Below are 14,382 nucleotides of genomic sequence, written 5' to 3' on the forward strand. Positions count from 1 at the left end.
CACAGCGTCTATAAAACAGAGTGACATTTTATTCCAAGGGAGATTCAGTGACAGTTGAGAGATGCTAAACTGACCAACATGTACACAGTAAAAATGATATGCTAGTTTTTAGCTGGTATTTTTTTTAACAATTCACTGATATTTTACAGATTTAACCCATTTTGTTAGATTACAGATAGTGAAATCACAGAAAAACAAACAAGCATCAATTCACAAAAAATGGTCAAAATATAAATACTACAACTAATGAGAATACTATGAACACCAACAGAAAAATGCAGCCACTACTGCCAAAAATGCCACAATCTGTATTTTTATGAAAATCTATATTTTTATAAATGGTAGTTTTTCTTTGACAACATTTGACCATAACATCATAAACCTTTAACTGTGTTTAACACAAGACTTTCCCTGTTTTGTTCAATTATATAAATAATATTCGATATAATACTACAAAAAATGTGTTAAATTAAAAAAAAAAAAAAAAAAAAGGCCAACACTTTTTTATGCATAATAAAAAAAATTAAAAGTGATAAATATTTTTTAACTGTTATTTTACAGATTTTTCAGTGTTTTAGTAAATTACAGATAATACCTAGTATCACAAGAAAAAAAATATTAATTAATGTAAATAATGCCCACATTACAAATCTGTATTTTTACAAATAGTAATTCATTCTTTTGTAATTTGTGACTGTCAAATTAAACTAAAATGTCGTATTTTACAGATATTTGCCATTACTATTTTTATTTATTTATTTATTTGTTTATTTTTTTTACCATTTGTTCTTTTTCTTTCTATACTTTTTCAGGAACCGTTGCTGCCAGATTTTCACTGTTTACTTTATTTTATTTTATTTATTTATATATTTATTTATTTATTTTTAACAGTGTAAATAATTCCTTGGGGCAAGATGATGCCAAAGGTAACAGTAATGTTTCCATTGATTGGTACAGAAGACAACTGACACAAATATTTGTCTCTGCCAGTCAGCTGAAGGTGAAACAAACAGGACGATGGGGGTAAAATTATGCGTTGATCTTTATTTATGACATCCACAGACAGCACCGGTGACGTCAAGAAAACCCACAAGAAGTCCGTGAACCCGCCACGTCCCAGAGGTCCGGATAGAAAGCTATCAGAGATTCAGAGTGTGGGTATGGTTTCAAAACCACAGGACAAGAACAGAACCGATCAATAAGGCACTGCCATCCAACCGAGATAGAAAGAGTCGCTTAGGTATGTCAAAAGGGTAGTCTTGATGACATTTAGCGCTGGCCAGATGAGTTTCTCCCAGAAACTGAAGTCTGGGCTTTGCCAACTTATAAATAAGACGGAAAAACGGGTCCAATTGTCAAAAGTGATTGCTGACAATGGCCTCTGTTTTGTTCATGTCTGGGGAAATGAGTCTGCAAATTACACTGGCGTGGATATAAGCGGGGTTTCAATGAAGCAGAGGCACACTGACTGAGATAGGAGATGAATCTGTTTCCTAATGAATTATGCATTGTTCCACTTCTGTATTACCATGTTCACCACCATCATGTTCACATTCACTCTGTGAAGAACTTCTTTGTCCACTGTGAATTAGCAGCACCTCTCTAATCTCCTTTCATCTCATCCACAGACAGCTTCTACGGGAGATGTGTACGCCTTTAGCATGCAAATGACTTAATATAACAGCAAAAAAGCAGCACCGACAGATTCCAGGAATGTTCTGTCTTTTGTATGTAATCAGTCTTGCTTGTGGCAGGCAATAAAAAAGATTTTGCTCTACAGCCAACTTCATTGTCATTACAAACAGAATGCCTGCCTTAAAATTCATGTTTTCTTACATGTATCTCAAGCTGTAGAGCTCGATATTTCTTTTTTCTTTTTTTTTCTCCCCCCCATCCTATTAATTCCAGATCCGTCCACACAATGCCACAAAGAAGAAACAGACTCACAGGGGTAATGGTACCTTCAGGGTTGCTATTTGTAACCGTGAATCTAGATCTGAGCGGAGCGTACAAAGGATGGAAAAAGAAGCGTGGGAGGGAGAGAAAACATCTTAAATTACTTGTTCCTCCAGTTCAGCCCACCACCACCAGATCGCTGTCAGGCCGGAGTGACGTTTGATTGAAAGCTCAGACGAGAACGGCGGGAAACCGAGACCCAATTAGCGAGTTAGCTAGCGACTGACCCTCCGATGGCAATTTGATGACCACCAATAAATGTCCGTTAGATCCCAGCCAGCGTCTCACCATGTGTCAATCAGGCGGCTTGCAGTGACGGAGCTGTGGTTCGCTCCCACACTCGCACAGTAGCCTGGTTTTTTCAAAGAAAACCTGGAAATAAAGCCTGAACATTTGTATTAAGAGTCTTGTGGAGATGCTGGCAGCCGCCGCGCCATTTTCACTTTGGCAGCATTTTAGTAGCTTTTAATTGAAAGATACTTATCATAAGTAATTCCAGCAAATGACTTTGATTGTTTTCGTGTCACATTATAATTATTTATCTCGTGTTATTATGAGTAATTCGGAGTGTTGCGTTGATGAGGCTCTGTTGTGGAAATTAATGAGCTGTTGCACACAAGAAAGAGCATCTTCACTCTGTCTAGTTCCCTATTAATTTCACTTTAAACAAGGCAGAGTGTTATTAACAGGCACGCACAGCTTCTCCTGGATGATACTGAACAGCAGTCTTCCTTCAAGAAGTGCTGAAGACGCGTGAACCTGCCAATCAGATGCAACACGATTAATATCGGCTAATACTGCGCATTGCTCAAGTGAAGGCTGTTGGGGATGCAGTAATATTATGTGGCTGGTCACCTCCAGTCCTTCCCCTCTCCGCTGAAGGTCACAGTCCGACAGATGAGCCTGTCTTTCATCAGGCCTTATGCCATCCACATTAGCACGCTGAGCCAGGCCTTGCCCACATCAGCAAAAGAAAAAGGTAAGGCTCTATTGCCCTCCCGAGACAGAATGTACCGGCCTTAACACGCAGTATTTCCACTATCACGGCGTAAATAGTGCAAAAATGTGAAACTGTGAGGAGGGAATGAGAAATAACCTACAAATAGCCCACTGATGACCCTGTTGGATCGAAGTCAAACTACCAGAGCATGCATATTTAATTAATTACAGCGGGGACTGTGCAATAGCCGGTGGAGCTGATAACTGTAGAGGTCAACTGCAGGTGAAATAAAACTGCCACCATCTTTGCCTTCCACTCAGCAGATGCCTGAACCCATAAACAGTCAATCAATTCCATATCAACAGAGCGCACCAACACTGAAGAACTGTTCTCCGTTTTTTGCATGAATCACCTGCGACGCGTTTGAAAGCGACTGAAGATCGGAATAAAAGGTGACATTGCCACCTTGAACAAACTTACTAAAGACGTGATAAAAATTGCGCCGAAGGCTCGCGGCTTTATTTCTGAACTTTACAGAGGCAGGCTGCCAGGAAGAGAATTCCCTCGTAATGGACCCCCGCCAGGCACTTTGTCCACAAAGTAATTGGCAGTAGCCCCCACGTGTATGTCTGCTGTGTGTGTGTGTGAGTGTGTGAGTGTGTGTGTGTGTGTGAGGAGGGGGTTGCGTTTGTCACTGAGAAGATAAACTTTGGCCTACGTGAATATCACAGTAGTCTCAATCCTGGCCTCCCAAAAACTACATTCCTACACATTTACATCTTGAAAGAAACACAATTTCTCCAGGAAATGTACGATGGTGACGAAGGCTTCCAGTTCAAAGGAGCCACAAAGTCCCTGTAAGGAGATATGAAGGGTATGGCCAACCGTTTTAACATTTAATAGCCAGACTGGGTTTACATTGCACACAGCAGTAATGCAATTCTTCCCAGTCAAAAAGAACATTTCTGATCTCCACACAATCATTATTCCTATCCACACTAGATCCATATCACTATTTTTCCTGGGACAAGTGACGTTAACCATACATTTGCATAAAACAGATATCTAGAATCCAGCTGCAGATATCCACAATCCACAATGCATTATGACAAATTCCAGTGTCAGATATTAAAAGTTTAATTCTGACTAGTCACAATTCAAGGTCAAGATATCTTGATTTTTTTTCTTATTTGAAGCCAGTCACATTGTTAGCTTTAGCTTATACTTCAACTAAATCTGAACTAGAATGTTCAAAATGTAATTACAGATATCTTGAATTAGAGGGTTCGCCAGGCAAAATGACATAGGAGATATCTGCCAGAAGCTACGGCAAGTCGGAGGTGGAGGAGGCTTTGCTTTTCAAACGCATTATGCCAAGTGTAACCGCCGTATCAGAGCTGCCTTGTAATAAACTTCGACCGCAAGTCTCCAACACAAAAACTCTTTGCTGATAACTTCTTCCTGTTTCACTGAATTTTCTAACCATCTTATCCACCACAGCGGCTGCCATTGTTTCATCGTTTAAATGCTTTGCTGGAACGGAAAATGAGCGGTATCAAGCACAACGGGTCTGACTAGTCCGAGACATCTGCAGCTATTATTTTGATCTGAACTGAATTACAGACATCTCTAACTGACATTTTCTCAAGTCAGAATGATGTCATAGATGTCGAGAATGAAAACTCTGACTACTTACAGAGCAATCACTACTGGTTAATACGACATCATCGGTCATTTTAATTCTGGATAGTCAAACGAGGGAGACCAGGGTTCACACCCCATGTGGACCCATCATTCTTAGAGTTGAGTTTTCACTTGTCGCTTATTTAGATTGAGGCATTGAGGGACAATATCATGCTTCGATTAACAGTTTCACAACAACTCTACTTTGCTAGGTTTAGAAAAATAGCACAGTCTGGGTTAAAATACAACATGTTAGAAGACTATATATGGCAAAGATAGGATGATTTCAAAGGAATTTATAACAAATGTAAGTGAAAATATGTTTCCCTCAAACCCTAACAGAGTGGATTTAGTTGTAGGTGTCATTTCATTAAGTTTTTTTCATACTGATTATTAGTAACAAAGGACACCAAGAACCATTTTCAAAACAGATATACATATTTACAGTCAAAATTTTAATTCTGGTGTCAAAAATTTAAAATAGCATTACCTCCAACACAAAACTTCTTTGAAATTCTGGATGTCTAACATGTGTTTAACAAACTAGCCGGGCCAATAATCAGTCCATCCACGTTCAGTTGCATAGGAATGTTCTTTTTCAGACATGGCAACAAAACAAAGCACAAAAGTCACTGTCATCCTCAACACTGTCCTCATCAGGTGACTGTTCATTTCATCCGATCTCTTTCTTTGCCAAAACTGCTTCAACGTACAGCGAAGATTAACTTGTAATAAACTGACGAGCTAAAAAAAAAAAAAAGGGTCAATCCACACCTTGCGACCCTCTTCAAAAAGGGACCACACACAAATCCGCTGTCTCTTTACAAGATAATTTGCTCTGCTAAAAAGCACGCTGGCTGCCAACTCTTTTTGTTTTTGAACGTATTAGATTCTGGGGGAGGGGGCGGCAGCTGTTAGCCGGGCCCAGCTGTCAGTGATGGCTGGCAGAGATGAGAGGGGAGGAGCTGATTTTGAACAAACCTGTGCATACATGGTCCCAAAGGAAAGCTCACTTTAAAGAGTTCCCTCCGAAGCCCAGATGATAACTGGATGTCTCTGTTTACCTCTGCGTCTGAGGCATATTGGCAATCCAGTGCGCTCATTAATTCTGCTAAACGCTGTGATGAAGATGAACCGTGACTGACTTGGCAGATTGAGATTTAAAATATCATGTGATGGTTATGAGAAATAGTCCGAAGATTTCCTTCACCAGAATCATTTACAGGAGACGTCCAGAAGCTGCCGCGGTCGCGTCCAAACGTCCAAACACAATACGACAAATTGCACAGGGCGAGCTGAGGTTGAGTTGAGCCAAGGATTGAATACATTATGATTTATAGGCCAGGAGTGGAAAAGAAGTCCCAGTTTTGACAGAATGAAAATTAATTCACAACAATTTTTGCATATCTTCTTCCCCCCACAATTATTATGCATGAAGTGAAATGAGAAAAAGAAAAAAAAGTAAGGGAAGTTGTGGGACAGCTCCGTCTAGACTACAACGCTGATTTGCTTTTCATGCTCTTCGCGCCATGTTATTTGTCAAACCATACATTAGCGCAGATTGATTTTCGTGCCCTTCATTTCCTGTGTTTGGAGCCTGGCGAGATCAGTGTGGTCACTGTGGAGACCAGTGGAAGCCGGGCAGCATTATGCTTAATGACCGGGCTTGAGGATGGACATTTGAAGTGTGTTGTTAAACTGAATGCTTTTAGCAATACTAACCTTGATTGTTGCCAGAAACTGAAAAATATCCTCTGCCATGAGAGCACTAGCAAAGTTTGAACTACATGTTCCTCTGCAAATGACAAACAGAACCAACGACGATTTCTTTTCTACAATTCTGGCCATCACGGCTTCTGCCATTTGTACTCCGGCTGACAAAAATGTATATATGCACAGCTCTATTGAAAAGACAAACACAAAAAAAAAATCCCTACAGGACATAAAAAAAATAAAAAGCCTCTCCAAGCCCCTTTCATGTACAACTTCCAATATTTCCCCCTGAATGAGCAATTCTCTGCTCAAAGCCAACGCAGCTGCCTCCCATCTCAAGCCACCGAGTCCAGAGTTAACCAATGTGTCCAGCTTCAAAGCCACCAGCCTAAAATGCTTTAATGAGCTGAATGACAATTAGATTAGCTCGTAGCTATAAGCACATAAGTCAGCAGACGATGTGGAGCGTTCAGATTAAACCAGCAGTCGGTTGGTTGTTTGTGCCCCGAAAATAACATGATGCCATTTACAGCTGCCAAAAAAAGAAAGAAAAAAAAAAGGTACTTCAAAAGGAGGTTGAGGTTTTGCTGCAAGTTTGTGCTTTTCACCCTGGATCCCACCGTCTACGCCGCAGCACGGTGACAAGAACATAATCCCGCCCAATTAACTGGGATGCATGACTAAGCTAGAGGTAGCCCTACCAGGAGCCGAGCCCAAGTCTGTGTGGGTGAGAGTTTTGTGTTTTGTTCCACTTGTACCCAGATAAGGACAGTCTGAGTGTTTTAGACACAACACATGTGCCTGCGTGAGGCATCGACCCAATCAGAAAGTTTCTCAAGCATACCCGAGTCTTTATCCATCTGGCTTGGGCCGTTTAGTGTTCAAGCAGTCTGAGGTTTCTGCATTCATGCTTAACCCTCTGAACTCTATGCAGTTTTAGGGCATTTTTTAAATTTGCCACATTTTCACTTACTGTAGGCTCTTTTTTTTTTTACTGCAACACCCCTTTGGAAACAGCACAGACATGGATAGAAGTAGAGAGAACTGTGCAGTATGATACAGTTAAAATGCTTTAAATCAGAGAAAAAGGGGGGAAAAACACACACACACAAAAGGTGAATTTCTTTGATTATTTGTTTTACAAAAATTAAAAAACACCTGGAATCAACATGTACCACATTTTTCCAAGTGCCCACATATGTAACCGATACTGAAATAAAAATGGTGACTCGCAATGCTATAAATATTTTATACTTAATTACATTTTTCCATCCTTTTCCCCGATGTAAACACAGCCTGCCGTTCAGCCGAAAAGTCCCTGAATTATTGCCTTGTGACTGCCGGTCTCAGCTGAGTCACTGATGACTTCTTAGTTGTGCCGAGAAATGCAGAATTTTTTGTTTTTTACTGATACCGGTAACTGCAAATGGTTTATTTTTGGCAAATATTTAAATGAGGCACGTAGAATAACATGATATAAATTAAATATCACAAATTCCTGACTGAAAAGCACATAATTGTACATTAATAATAATACATTAAGCGCTATGAGATGACTGTTGTTGTAAATATGCGCTATACAAATAAAATTGAATTGAATTGAATAACAGATGAGTAGTTAAGGAACCATCGGCAAGTTGGCAATCCAACAAGTCTTTATGTTTTAGACTTAGACTTAGAATTAGACTTAGACTTTATTGTCCCCAGGGGGAAATTCTTTTCCACAGACCAGCCCTTGATTTCCATCTAATAACATGACAATAAAAACTACACAGAATCCCACATAAGAGTACACAGACAGAATAACATTTCATTTGTTTTCACAGGTTTGGACTTTAAATAACATGCCACTAACTTTGAGGGTTCAGAAGGTTATGTCAAAGTAACAACCTGCATGCTACCAGCTTCATCTTCCCTGAATATTCCAGCTACTTGCAAAAACAAACTCTTGCCTCATCTGCTGTGAATCTTCAGTGGATTTGTGACGACGCGTCCTAGCAGAGCCCCGAAGAGAAACCAGCCTTCCCTATCACAAGGATGACTTAAACAAAAGTAACAAGATCAAGCCAGGGAGGACAGCTCCCCCACAATTCAAACAGAATTTATCCTGCCACCTAAATTGGTTTTCGTCACAACTGGCTGTCAGTGTCGGCGTTTGTGGGTTTCAGTGTGTCAGATCTGACACAGCTCCCTTTTTCGGTAGCTGTGGGCTGCAGCGAAACCACCCACGCACCCCCACTGGGGAGCAACCATCTTCCTCACATCCCCTTCACCAACTTGACAACACTGATCATTCTCATCATCATCCCCTCCAGCACCGAGGCTGTGATTTACTGCCTGAAGCATCTGATTGGTCAAAGCATGACTAATCGTACTGGATAAAAGCCTATAAATGCAACCGCTTTACTGTAACAAGAACCTCAGCTGTGTAGAAATGAGTAACCACAGCCTCTTCCTAAGTTCATGTTGGAGAATTTACTGCGGCGCATCACATTTCATGACATGCACAATTGAAGGACTAGAAGTCGGTGCTTTATGTGCCCGGAGACATTTTCATGTTTCCGCATCTCCGCACCAGTGACCAACACAGGAGCCGCCACGCAGCGTCAATCACAAGCTGACAGGCCCACACTGCAGGCCAAAGGGGACAAGGCAGCCTTTCTCTGGTCCAAGACCCCTGTAAATTACAGGATTTTGTGCATTTTTGAACGGCTTGCAATGAACATAATGTGTATGTGAGGCTGTTTAACTTGCCAGAGACGCCGGCAGAGCAACGTTCATTTGTAACATGCGGGAGATGAGAAATGAAAAGTTTCACGCACATTAACTGCTCAAATAAAGAAATTCCTTTCTCACCCTCTAAAATGTGAGTAATGCAGACCTTTGCGGCAGTTTATGGCATGATCATAATTTATGCCACCTCCTAAACAGCACTCGCCGACTGCGTCTCTTTTGTATAAGGCGCAGCTTTAAAGCCTGTGGAATCTCCGAGGAAGAAAAGAGCCAGTGTCACGCGGTCAGGAGGCATTTTAGTCAGACAAAAAAATTTGTGTCAGCACTTTCTGCCACGGAGCGAGAGGCCGGCGCTCAGAGCTGTTAGCCTCTTCCTCAGAGGAGAGTCAGGGTTTAATGGGACTACTCTTCCACTCCATTTGCCTGCTCGCATCTTACAGGCCACAGCTGCATACATGTGAGCCAGTGACTGTCACTCCGCATACCTCTCTGCAGCGCCGGCGCGCCACGCTCCCTCTAACAGCTGACAGAGGTTGTTCGTCTCCAGGCGCACACAGAAAAAAACTAAACAGACTCCAGACATAATGCAGTGCGGATGAGACAACAGTAAACAGTGGTAATGAGACTGCAAAGGGGAGGTCACTGTCGATTGCTTTTTTTTGTATTTTTGCTTTATTTAATGGCTATCAAAATGATCCTACCAACTCCTGGTGCTGCCACGGTCACATTTATTCAGACTACGGCAACACACAAAGGTCTTGCTCCGAGTTTGGATCTATTTCAGAGCTAAACATCAATTTCATGGCTGGCTAGTCGCAGAGTAATTACAGATGGCCTCAAGCCGACGCATCGATCAGTGCTCGGGACACTTCTTTAAAAATAAGACTGTTTTTGACAGACAGCTTCTTGAAGAGATGACAGCGCCGCCAACAAACTTGCCGCAGAAATGTACAGTGAAAATACAAGCGGGGGACAAATTAAAGGAAAAACGTGAAAGCTTGAGGGGATCCGGTGGCTCTGTGACGCTGTGGGGGGGCATTTTTCTGGCATGGTTTGGGTCACGGCAAATCAATATAAAGTTTTGCAAATGACCTTTATCTTGTGGTGAGACATTTCCAACCTGATGGGAGTCGTCTCGTCCAAGATGACAATCCATAAGAAAACAGGGGTTGCTGAAAGTTTTGATGAAAATGATGTGAATTATACATTATGGCCTTTACAGTCCCCAGATCTCATCCTAATTGAACACCTATGGGAGATTCTGGACCAACTTGTTAGACAGCAGCCTTCACCGCCATCATTAAAACACCAAATGAGTGAATATCTTTAGGAAGAATTGTGTTTATGACTCCAGTAAAGTTCCAGAAACCCTGACGAATCACTGCTAAAGTGCATTGAAGCTGTTTTGGCAGCCTTACGGAGTGTTTTTCCGGCACGGCGATGAGAGTTTTCCTGTTATTTGACAGTACCAACTCCTCTCGCTCACAAAGATGCACCACTAATAGGTGTGTGTTGTCAGTTGACAGTTTCGAGAAAAAGTGCGGAAGCACAAAAATAAGCTTTAAAAAAAAACAGCAAATGGAAAAGTTACTGAGTTCATGCTGACTTCTTTTGTTTGATGGCATGTGGTATTTTTAAAAAAGTCATGAAACATTGGTAGGGTATGTTATAGTCGTGTCCTGCTTGGTGTAGCCGTGAACAACGTGTTTCACATGACATGTTTAAACAAGCTGCCAACCCACAAATGTTTTCCTACAAGATAAAATGTCAAGATGGAATTCACTGATAAGGAAACCAAACAGTATGTTTTTATCTCAATCTAAAATGTTAAACCATCATTCTTTGATAGGCATCCCATTTCTTAAAGGCTGATTAGCTGCTGTATAGATTTTAGGGGTTAAATAAGAAAAAGTTGAATCCTCTGAATGTCAAAACCTGCCACTGAGTTTAGAGGCATGATATCTTTAAAATATGCCAACACCACATACCATAAAAAGACTTTGATTTTTCATAACATTTCCATTTCCACTATTTATCTGTGACGCACCCTTTCCAGAGATCTGTCAGAGAATCATCCAAATTGAATCATTATAGTTCATTAAAATCACCTTAACCTACATGTCCGATTTAAAAATCTGAACTTAAACTGTTTGAAATAACCAGTTTCTGTAAAAAACAAAACAAAATCTGCCTTCCTAGTAGCAACTGAGAAGTCATTCGTGACTCAGCTGCAGTCAACAGTAACGCTACAAAAATTCAGGGACTTTTCGGGTGAATGGCAGGTTGTGTTTGTAGAGAGCAGAGAGCAAATTACAAGCCGTAAAACATCTGTACTTATGTAGAGCCACCATTTTCTCAGTGTTGATAATGGTTGATAATGTATATATCCTTTTTTCTTTTTATTTTTTACAATTATTGTTAATAAATTAGCTATTTTAAAAACTTTTTTTTATATTGCAAAGAACACATTTTGAGTTCTCTCTACTTTTAGCCACAGTTGTGCTGTTTCCATAGAGGTACAGGACTTTCTAAAAAAAAAAAATGAGCCCACAGTGAGTAAAAATGCGACAGGAGTGGAAAAGAAACCACTTGGGGCACAGATGGTTAAAAAACTATATCTAGTCCATTCTTACCGTCGTGCTTTTGTGTGATGACATGCAGCATTTTAAACAAATAATTAGACATTGGTAGGGTAATTCCTGGGTCGTTTAGCCAGGCGGAACTCGTTTCACATGACACGTTTAAACAAGCTGAAAGCCCATAAAACCTCAGATAAAATGCCAAGATGGAATTTACTGATAGGGTAGCCAGACAGTATGTTTGCACCTCAGCCTAAATTGTTAAACCATCATTTTTTGGGAGGCGTCCAATCCCTTAAAGGCTGCTGTATAGATGTCAGGTTTTAAAAAAGAAAGAAAAAAGACTTGAACATGCACGTCCTGTAAGTTCACCCTTGCATCTATCACAGTCGTGAAGAAAATGACAACACAAGTATTCTTGTCTTGTTTATGGCCTAGTAGCAGAACACAAGCATCTGTTGTAACGCGAGCATGACTGCAGCAGTGGGTGTAAAGGGGTCCCAGCTACACACTGGTTCAAGTGCCATGAAACTTGAGAGAAGACTCACCATGAGTAGACAACAAATCCGGCTTTGAGGGCAGCGAGGCGCTACATCTCGCTGGGCTGAACCGCGGTCCCGATCCAACAGTTCTCTACAAAAGCAACCACAGTGACATAGAAAAAAAAGAAACTTTAACTCAAGGTGAGCGACGAACTATAAGAGTCCTTGTATTGACACACAGCAGAAACGAGGGAAGAGACACAATTTGACATCCGGCTCAGCGGCGTGGCAAAGTCTGCCGAGTGGGCAGCGCGGCATGTCGCTGCTCACTCTGCTGATGATCTTTTTTTTTTTCCAGCAGAGAACACAAACGACGGTCGGCGATGCAAACAGCAGCGGCTACGAGGGTTTGGTTGTCACACAGCAGACCGGGACAGTAGACAGTTGTCACATTCTGCAGGGGGTGGATCTGACATAAAGTAGTGCTTTCAGAGCTGCGATGTAGAGCCTCTGAGCACTCTGAGCAAATGTATCATTATGTCATTAGACGCCGAGTTAAGGACGGAGAGGAGAGAGGGCGACTGAAATATCTGCGTGGGAGATGCTCGCAGTCATGTGATGCGCACCGAATTGAGTGGGAATTGGAGCGATTCTGAGAAAACATTAACAAATATTCAGCATTTTAATTAAGAATACACATGCAGTTGCTGTGTGGAAACATTCATATTCCTGCTTTTATGATCTGTGCAATAAAACACAAAATACCCCCAAAAATATTCATGCACTGGCCCACAGAAACACAACTGGAAGTTTAGTTGCTCTGTAGAGGTTTACTAAGCCCACACTTCAGGAGAGAGGACGTTATTTGGTTCAAAATTAAATCATGAGAGGAGTGCTGCCGTATTTGTTAAACAAACAATTCCTTGAGTGCTAACGCTAAAATAAATCTCCCGGTTTAATTCGACAAATTCATTCGAGCTTTATTAAAGTTTCAACCCTCAGCTCTCCCTCTGCATTACCTCATAAACATAAAGGACGACTCAGATGTCGATTTCCAAAGGAAACAGAATGTCATTTCTGCGCAAAACACGTCCTCAGACAAATAGTGGGGCACAGTCATCGAGTTTTCTCAAGGGTGTCACAAGGACTTTTTTCATTTTTCTAATTATAGTTTGCTCTCTGTGGGGAACACTTTAGAAGACTTAATCTGAATTTCATACTTTGTTGCCAACACATTAATTAAGCTTGGCCAGCCAACGGGAGTCTAAATAAGTTGCACCAAAATGAGAAGCAGCAAAAAAAAAATAGAATAAAATAAATCATATTGCCATCTTTTTAAGTTTGAATTGCAGAAATATTTTTATTCTGGGCTTTGCAGGCGTGAAGGGGAAATTTAAACAGCTGCTGTGAAGCCATGCTTGGTTAACGTTGGACTTTTTTAATTTAAAGCTAATCTAAAATGTTTGTGAGATCTCACAGAGTAGTTTTTTAAAGAAAATATGCTTAGATGCTTTAATGTGTTCTCTCATATTGTATGTGGCTGCAGTGCCTCCTCTTACTTTCTGTTTGAAATACTCAGTTTATGCTCCTGTTTCTTTAAGGTCCTGCTTTAAAAGTCCGCTTTGATTGGCGATTCTAGCAGAAGCAGTTTTAGTGACGAAATAATGCAGACGTGCAATTAAGCTACTCGTTCTTTGTTTAAGGGAATGCCAAACTACCTGCTGCAGTAACACGGTGACGGAGAATAACTCGCTTTCACTTTGGACGTTGGACTTTGTAAGTTTCCAGACCTTTCACATGCACAATAAAACAGCCGTGCAACACAATAAAAGAAAGGAACAATCCCCCAAAGCACAATATGGGCTCTTTAACCATCTGAACCAAAAGAAATCCACTGAGAGGCACGTTATCTTTAAATAAAAAAATTTAAAAAATCACCAAAATTACACAATTGATCATATCTACAAACTGTTGAAACCAAAAGAATCATCACATTTTCAGCTTTTTTCTATGAAGTACTTGTGTGTGTTGTGCAGTTTCATTGGAAAACTAAGTTTAAAACCGTAATATTTGATTGAAATCCCTGCATTCTACATGTCCCATTAGAAAAACTGTCAAAAATAATTAAACAGTTTCTGTAAAAGACAAAAAATTTTGTGGTCCTTGGTGCAACCATCAAGCCATGACTGACTGAGCTGTGACCAACACACACACAACAAAAATTCAGGGAGTGAAGTAGGTTGAACTGCAGGCTGTGTTTACACGGAGCAGAGGGGGAGGCAGGTATAAACACAAA

At 40.7% G+C, this 14,382-nt stretch overlaps 1 protein-coding gene across 1 annotated transcript in view; it reads right to left on the reverse strand.

Annotated features, from left to right (window-relative positions):
- tanc2b (tetratricopeptide repeat, ankyrin repeat and coiled-coil containing 2b) overlaps positions 1–12,534 on the reverse strand; it is a 166,876-nt gene extending 154,342 nt beyond the window's left edge. Inside the window, exon 1 of the mRNA XM_008287525.1 lies at positions 12,153–12,534. The gene's annotated coding sequence lies outside the window, so the exon portion shown is untranslated. The remainder of the gene's footprint in view (positions 1–12,152) is intronic.
- Positions 12,535–14,382: the final 1,848 nt, after the last annotated feature.

Source organism: Stegastes partitus, unplaced genomic scaffold, assembly GCF_000690725.1.
Source record: "Stegastes partitus isolate 25-593 unplaced genomic scaffold, Stegastes_partitus-1.0.2 Scaffold505, whole genome shotgun sequence".
NCBI classification, from domain to species: domain Eukaryota; kingdom Metazoa; phylum Chordata; class Actinopteri; family Pomacentridae; genus Stegastes; species Stegastes partitus.